Below are 8,962 nucleotides of genomic sequence, written 5' to 3' on the forward strand. Positions count from 1 at the left end.
TTTGTCTTCCGAGTCATTAAATTGTTGATCTATAACTTCAATAATTAATTTTAGTTACCCCTAAGTCTCCCTTTATGTCTTTTAATATTTCATATCTAACACCAGTACAGTGCTTCATTGTACCGCCTGATTCTTGGATTCTTGCTCACCATTAGATGCCTCTTAAAAATAATCAATTTCCCTTGGCTCTTACATATTACTGTCTGTAGCGTTACACTGGGTGTTTCTAGGTCGAGTGTTTGTTTTTGGTTCAGTCATCCTTATGTCCTGGGCTTCAATGCTTCCTGCCCTCCCGTGCTTTTGTGAGGCTGTCATTTGCCATTCTCTGCTGTAAGTGGAGGTCACAGTCCTAGCTGTTCCCCTCAGACAGTATGAAGCTTTAGTCATGTAGCATCATATTAATTCTGTCTTCTTAGACACCCTACATATTTGTGCTCAAATATATGTTTCCTGGATTGTTTAAAGTCTTTATACAGTGTACGCTTTCAGCAGATGCATATTGTAAAACCAGTTTGTAACTAAGAATCTACTCCAATGTTTCCACACATGTACCTCCACTAGGGAAAAGCTCTAGAAACAGACAGTGTATTAAATCTTTCCCTTTGGTATTGGATTTCTATCCCTACTACACTCCAGCTTGCTGAGCTGTGACTACATGTAAATGATTGTTTTCATTTCATATTGCTGTGGTGCTTGGTGAGGAGGATTTGCCTTCTGCATAAACCAAAACAAAGGAGCAACATTTAGCTCTATGTGAGGGAAAAAGTCAAGGAATTGAGATACTGGTTAGCACTGTCCCCAGATTTTTAAAGGGTTATACATATTTTATTTACCTTCCCCTTAAGCAGCTAGGATAAAGAATTTACAGTCGTGTACAAATTATATGTTACTTAAGCAGTGTTAGAATGTTTTAACTTTCTTGAGCAGGTGACCAGATAATAAACGTTATACCTACAAGTTATGTTAATATGCAAAGACTTTGTATTTGAGCTACTGCAGTCTGATATGAGTTGAATCACTAGACACTTATTTCTGTTGTAGCAGTCTGTCATAGCAGGATGCAGATGTGTTCAGTTCCCATCTGAATCATCAGCCTTGTGCTGAAAATGTGACATCTTATAACAGTGTTTCAGAAGTCCCATAAAGAAACAGTTTTGACTGATAAGTTAGTTTAACAGCATGTATAAGTATTGGAAAAATCAATTGAAAAGTGGTGAGGTGGAAATCTCAAGTGAAGTCCACAAATCCTCTAGCAGGAACTTGCAAATGAAATTAAAAAGGTTTTGAAAAGGAACTGAGTCCCTTGGGGAAAAGGTGTTCTTGTTTTAGGTCACCTTTAGTTGTGCTTCATCTGCTTATTTTTTTAAAAAAAAATATTTTATTTATTTAGTTATTTATTTTTATGGAAAGGAGGTGGTTTTTGGCAGATGGAAGTGTTAGCCAAATGGACAGGTGATAAATGGATAATAATGTCAGTCTAGAAAAAAGAGAAATCACCACAAAAGCAAAATGACTGTCTGATCAATTAAGTAAGGACGAGTTAGGTGAAAGCAGCTCAGTTTGTGTTTTAAAAGAGGAGAAATCTCTGCAATGTGATTTAGTGAAGTAAGAAAGTTGATGCTATTATGCATCTCTTCATACAAATATCTGTGAGATGAAAAGGAGAATGAGAGGGCTCCTTTTTAAGGGAGTGGATTTAATTAGCAAAAGACATAGTGCATACAGTTTTAAAGCCCTTATCCTTAGGGCTTTTCAGAAAAGAAAAAATCACTCATATTAGCAAAAGGTTAAGGCTTAGATTTCAGAAGAACACAACCCAAAAGACATTTTGAGAAGTTGGCTAAATTCCCATTGTGTTCAGTAGGAACTGGATCAGTCACTTAATGAAAATGTTGTGTAACTGGTCTTATTCGGTTTTATTAGACTTCGCTATGTTTCCCTTGAGACCTTTTGGTGCATATGTTAGTTAATCTGGTAGGAGACCAGGAGTTTACTTAGGTATCTCACATGGATCATTTTAATATCAGTGCTTAAGTATTTTGAAGCTTGCAAGCATTATGCTTTAAGTATTGTTTGTGAGCCTTCTGGCTTTGTGGCATGTTTCAAACATCTTCTTTTTCTACTTGCAGATTGGCATTTTCAGGTAGAGGTGGAACAATCTTAAGAATTCAGCTTCTGTGATCCCATAAAGCCCTGTGAGCAAGGGAGGATACATAAAGAGGATAGTTAAATAATTTAATACCCCCCTTTTCTACACAATATTGAAAAAATCCGATAGAGCTCTGCCTTCCAAAACTTTTTCAGTCAGACTGACAAAGGCCAAATTGGCAGGATTGTTTTGAGGAGTGAGCATAAATCATTGTTCAGGCTAGCCAAGCTCTGATCTTTTCTCTAAACACCAAAAATAAAACAAGTGATTTACAATTAGGCATTGGCTCTTAGCATTGACACCATCAGCCATTTTACAAAACCTGTGAAGAGCTACATGTTTCAGGTCAGTTCTGGAAAAGCAAAGTGTAAGTAAGAAAATCTCCACATACTGCTCACCCAGATTCATTGCATTCTGTGACAGATTTTCATTTTATTAATTCCTGGTTCAATTCTTCCTAAAAATAATAATGAATGGCTAATTTTTTTCAATGACAAATGGAAAAAGATACAAAGCTGTACTAATTTTGAGAAGGAATAGGAGACAAGGCTATATCTGTTATTGAGCCAGCTTTCAAAATGCGAACAGTCAGTCTTCTTTATTTTTTTTTTGTACATTTAAACATTTCCTTTTCTACTTTATTGTAGAATCTGTTGTTAGATTTAAGCATAAATAAGAAGTGTAAAATAATAATAATTCTTTCAAGCTACAATGCTGTTTGTGACAGAGGACATAAATAATTAACACTATCATCTCATTCTTATTGCTGAAGAATAAATAACATGCTACTAATGTGAATCTGGTATGTATATCTGTAGCAGTTTGGATTTAAGTATGGTAAATGGTAACAAAATATGTCACTGTGCCCTAAATTCTTATTTGTTATGCGATACTGGACAATCAGCATATATAGTAAAAGATAGTGCTTGTCTTAAAAATGTTCCTGAATATCTCACTAACACTGAACCGCTAGCATTCCTTCTTCTGTCTTCAGCACTCTGATATAAAAACAGTTCTTGGCTAGGAGAATGTATGGAAATTAGTACTCAGCTTAGTTTTGGAGAAAGATTCACTTAGTAGATTATAGCTTCTAAAGAGGTAAGGATAAGCTTAAAATCACTGTCTTGACTTTGGGTGACCTCCTGAATTAAGGTCCTGTCTTCAGAGAGAAAAGCCTGTAGTCTTCTCTGATAAATTTTGGCTGAGTGATGTTAGAGCCAAATTTTGAGAAGAAGAAAAGCAGATGCTTGTGCATTTTCTGTTTTATACTACTGAAACATTTTCTGAAACATTTTCTGTTTAATGCTACTCACCTTTAGGTTGACTTCTGGATGTTTGCACATGCAAATGATTATTTAGATGCCTTCTGTATACAAACTTTGCTTGATCTTTTGATCTGAAACAAACTTTGTACAAATGACTCAGTGAATTACAGGAGGCTTCTGATCTTTCATGGTAAGGCCTGGTCTATATGTACTGTAATGAAATGGTTGGAAGGCTCCATTTGTGCAAGCCTCTATGGCTGCCTCACCTGGAAAATCTATCAGGCTTCAGTGTATCAGCAGCCACTGAAAATCATTCCAGCTGGAACTACACTGATACAATTTTTGTATCACCTATTTAAGTCAATGCTTCTTTCATTCCTTGCCCCTGTATGTCAGTCAATAGCCATGGAGAAGTGTGGGTGTTGCTGAACTGGTTGGGAACTTTATTAGGTTCTACGTGAAAACTGAGCTCTTTGCTCAGTGAGAAGTATCACTTGATGTAAAACAATAAATGATAGTCTGCCCCAAACTGGAGACTAAAGGATTTTGAAGAATGCCTCAATGGTGGTTTATTTTCCACCAGGAAAAAAAAGAAAAAAAAAAAAAAGAATGTTTGCATTTGATTTGTGTAGAGAATATAGACTTAAACCAGTGAGGCTTCTAACTCATTTGTAAAGTATCATTCCACCGTGGTCCTTGTGTATACAACATAGCATAAGAAATCGCTTCACTTAACAGAGTGAATACCCGTCAATGTGTTTGATATCGCCCACGATGTAACATGAAAATACAATTCTTTATAATTCAGAAGGAATGGTAATTTTAAAACCCAACTCCAGCACAGTTAGAAATATTGAGACAAGCAATTACCGTAAGCACTTGACAACTTTTTTTCAAGCTGAGCTTTTTTATAATGCTTTTTCCATCTAAGTGAGATTGATGTAGTGTGATTTACTACACATAAGTCCCTGAAAATGAGAGGGAAATGTTAATCCAGCGAGCTGCTTATTTTCCATGTCATTAGTGTGGTTTCTGCAGAGAGGGGAAGTGCAAGTTCCCTTATTGGGGCTTTAGAACTACGACACAAAAACTCAGAGGAGGTCCCTAAACAAATCCATGTGTAATGACGGGAGCAATAGTAGTTGCATTACTTGAAACTTTTAAAAATAGCAAACATAATCCAAACCAGTTTTGTATAATCCTATATTAAGAGGTGGTTAGACAAAACATGACCTAATGAGGGACGACAAAGAAAAACAGAGTTCTGTTTTTCAGGTGGGGAAACATCTTTTTTCTTTATATAATCAGATCATAGTATAATTCATGTTGGAAGGGACTAATCTACTTTTGTCTGCCAAAATGCACATTAATATACACTAAGAAGATTACTTCAGTGTGGATGAATAATTAATATCTGGAATTGGCTACATAATTTGCACTTTTCCAGATTTGCAGAGTTGAGGTTCAATTTGAATTCCTCAGATGTGCACTTAGGCACACAAATGAGTTCTTAAACATTTAAAATCAGCCTTATATTTTGTCAGACTCCTGCTTTTCTCTGAGAAGACATTAACACCCACAAATTCAATGACAAAAGGAGAATGAGAGCCAAGAAAAATAATAGTTGCAGGGGAGCTGTTTTCCTTCCATATACCCTTGGGAATCGCACCCATGATCCCTTTTGTCCATAAGGGTGAACTCTATGTATGCAGAGCAGCAATACCTCATATAAAATGCATGTTGGAGTGGCTGGGAACTTTTAAAAATAGCAATGTATCTAAATCTAACCTGACTGGTGCTTAAATCTGATGGTATTGCAGAATTTTGCTATAAATTTTATGATGAACTCTAGAGATGAAGTTCCATAATCTCTGCTAACAAGGTAATTTTCAAGTCTGTAATTACGTGGCTTGCAGCAATTTATCAGGAGACTGTTACATATTCTCGATGGCATTTTCAGGTCACTGAATCCTCAGGGAAGTAGCAAAACTCCACAGAGCAACAATTACCTGCATATTTCTGAAAATTCACTTCCTCATTTGAATGTATCTAGAAGACTTGGTGCAAATACTTATGTGACTGCATTTCCTGTACTGACATGTACTGGAAACTAATATGCTGTCAGAGTGATAACATTAATGATCATGGAAATATGATGTTACTAAATATCACCATGAAGTACTGCTAATCCACGGGCCACAGGGCAGCTCTTTTTCTTTTGTCCAGTGCCCTTGTACTGGCTTGCATCAGAACTTCTCAAAAACTCAATGGAAGAAGCAGGAATCTAAACCCTAAATGCTGCTTACTTGCCCCATCCCTACATCTAAATCTGCATTTTGGGGCAGACAGCGACAGGCCACTCTCAGCATGACATGCACATCTGCGTAGTTTCCCCCCATTTCTTTTTTTATCAAAGCTGTTTTCAATTTTTAGACCTTTCTCTGACCACTGGCCAGTGCCCACTCAGCTCTCCTCAATGTCATCTTCTCGGTCAGCCCCCAGTCATCACCTGTTTGAACACAGTATTAGCATTACTTTGTTCAAATGTTGGCATAGACTTCTCTGTACGTCTCAGTGACCGTCAGAGATGCTGAACTGATATTGTCACAGTTTCTTTTGGAGAGTCCATGAAAGCATACAGCTGGACAGGCTTCTCTGTATGTTGCCAGTATTTCTTGGAGTCTTTCTCTGGGCCCTACCAGGCTGAGCTTCACGTGAAGTGACAGATGTGATAATTTTCAGTGGCAAGCTTCAAGAGGATGTAGGTTAACAGCCAAGCCTGTCATGAAAAATGCTTAGTGACTAATACTGAGACTTGAGAAAGCCATTTTTTGGCATAGGCAGAAGGGTAGATCAGCAATGTAAATGGTACAGACAAGTTGCAGAGCAAAACGATTCCTAAAGAGCTTCAGCTGCATTTCCAGAAGAATTTAAAAAAAAAAAAAAAGTTAAAGTGGTTAAAGTGTCATGACTGAGTGCACGATACGGGTGTGCTGGTGCTGCTGTGACTGCTGCTGTGACTTAGCACTGGCCTCGAAGCCTGCCAAGTGATGGCAGGGAGGTGTTCCAGCTTGCTGCTGGTACTGTGCTCACAAAGCAGTGTGCGTAAGTCTTACCAACACTGGGGCCACTGTGAAGATACGTTAATGTAGAAGCCCATTTAATTATGTGGTTCTGAACACCTGTCAAAAAAAGGTCCCCTAAACGCTAAGATACTAGAAACAAGAGTTTTATCTTCTGATGACAATAAATCTAAATGGCTTGTATTCAGGAAAATTTAATTGAAATACATTCAGCTCTTATCTTTTCCAATCTCATTAACTTCATACTTTCAGAGTGCAAAATTTTCTCTGTGCAGCCTCTGGTGTGATGTGCTGCGTTATTTTGCCAAACACCTTTGGATTTTATAGTCAATATACTCTCAGTATGTAGCCTACATCATTTCAGAAGTTGGCCTAAAATCACGCTGACTGACTCCAGACTGTGATTTGCTTTAGGTTGCTGAGTTTGGCTTCCAGAGCCCAGCCCCAGTGCCATTAAAGTCAGTAGGATTCTTTCCGTTGGCTTTTGCAGGATTTGGATGAGATCCATCATGTGTAATTCCTCCCCCTGCTTCCCTTCCCCTCCCTGAAATATCCTTAAAAAAAAAGTTGTAATATAATCTGAAGAATAACATTTTTGGGCCAGATTTTCAGTTCCTATAAAACCGAATAGATTTTTTTCAAGTCAGTAGAGCTATGCTTATTTACATGAGCTTAATATCTTCACGTACAACCTAATATCTCTCCAATAGTCCACAAAGTTCCCTCAATTCCTTTATGAGAAAATCAAAACAGTTTAAACTACGTTTCACTTTGATGTCCAAGTCCTGTGTAGTGACAACATACTTTGAACTTCTGTCAATTATTTTGCCTGTTATCCCTTCATATAGCCTTAATGCATACCAAAACAATCTATAATTTCTTCTGCAAAGATATTGTCTGGTAATTTGGTCATTTGGAAGGGTTTTCTCAGCTTTAATTGGCTGGATAGCAGCATCAAAATACGTTAAAGTTATGAATTTATCGGCCTTGATAACTGACTAATTAATTTTATTACTGTGGTATCCAAATTTTTTCTCAGAGTTCTCATGCAATGGAGAAGCTGGATTGGGGGGATTATAGAATCTCAACCAAAAGTTTCATCTTCAGCTGAAGGGTGTTGAAGTGGAAATGGCTTTTTCAGTTAGAAATTAGAGCAATTATTTATAGATGCAGAAGAAATCCTTTACACTTCTGTGAGTCCAGAGCAATTTTGAAGCTAGCAGATTTATTCTGGATTTGTGCTGATGTTCTTGAAATCAAAATATGGCCGCAGGAATAAAATTGTGCTTTTGTGGCACAGCACAGCATAAACAATGACCATATTTAGGATGCAGGAAAACCCTGTCTCTATAGAGAGCAAACATTCAATGAATTTTATAATATAAAAATAATATATTCAAAACGGAGGAGAAAGACAGAAGATGTATATTTAACCTGAGCATCGGGAAATAGCATACCAGCCGTAGGTTTTATTTGTCTGTGCAGCAGTTCCTAAGGGGAATTGAACCAAATATATTTTTTACTAACTTTCCATTCCTAACTCTTAATCAGAAGTCCAGATACTAACTTCTTTTGGAACGTGAAGCCCCCTCTGACAATATGTGGAAGCTGAAATTCAGCAACACTTAACTCATTCCCACAGCAGCATCACATGTCGTGGTGGACTGATGTAGAGTTTAAAATGCTTTTACTTTACAAGTTCTGGGTACATTTCTCAAAATTATTATTTTAAAGCATTCAAGCAGGAGAAAGCAGCTAAATAGAAGTATGTATATTGTTGTCGTAAGGCACTTTCACTGTTTGAACTTCAATTTTCAATTTGATGTAAAAACCATTTGCTTCTTTCATGATACATTGTCCAGACTGAAAACATGATTTAAATCTCATGCCACTGAAGGCTGATCATACCATTGTAAGTCCAAAACAAAGGCTTGAAACTATTGAACAAAGCTGGAGAGGAAAGACAAAATCTGGTTGATGAAGATGTGAGTCTGATTCTGCTTTCACACCTGTGTGTATTTAGCAAAAAATCTCCCTGTTACAGAGGGGCTAACTTCCCTGCAACACAGACCAACAGTGCACACACTTTCAATGTCAGAGAGATCCTAATTAAATGAGGAATACTGCGATTTGCTCTCATTTATTTAGGATAGACCAGAAGTAACTGTATTTTTCAGTGTCTATATAGCTGAATTGACTTCCCAACAAGTTTCACATAAAAAACAAAATGCTGACATGGGAACAATTATTTTCCTCACACTAAAAAGTTTTAAATGAAAACTTTCAGACAAGATTTTATCTGCAGCTGCTTGTCCAAATGAAGAGCTTGATTCCTAGTAAATTTTCAAACTTCAGACAGTTTTACAGATACTCTTTTTCATGTTTTCTCCCCTCCAAATGGATCTGTGAGTAGTAACAGGAGTGAAACTATCTTTTTAGGCTAAGTTGGGGTGTTCTTATGTTTG

The 8,962-nt window shown here is 37.0% G+C and overlaps 1 protein-coding gene across 6 annotated transcripts in view; it reads left to right on the forward strand.

The window, feature by feature from the left end:
• The window catches only part of GAS2 (growth arrest specific 2), a 90,902-nt gene that overhangs the window by 79,186 nt on the left and 2,754 nt on the right, over positions 1-8,962 (forward strand). The window lies entirely within an intron of this gene.

Source organism: Anas acuta, chromosome 5 (assembly GCF_963932015.1).
Source record: "Anas acuta chromosome 5, bAnaAcu1.1, whole genome shotgun sequence".
In the NCBI taxonomy this organism is placed as follows: Eukaryota; Metazoa; Chordata; class Aves; order Anseriformes; family Anatidae; genus Anas; species Anas acuta.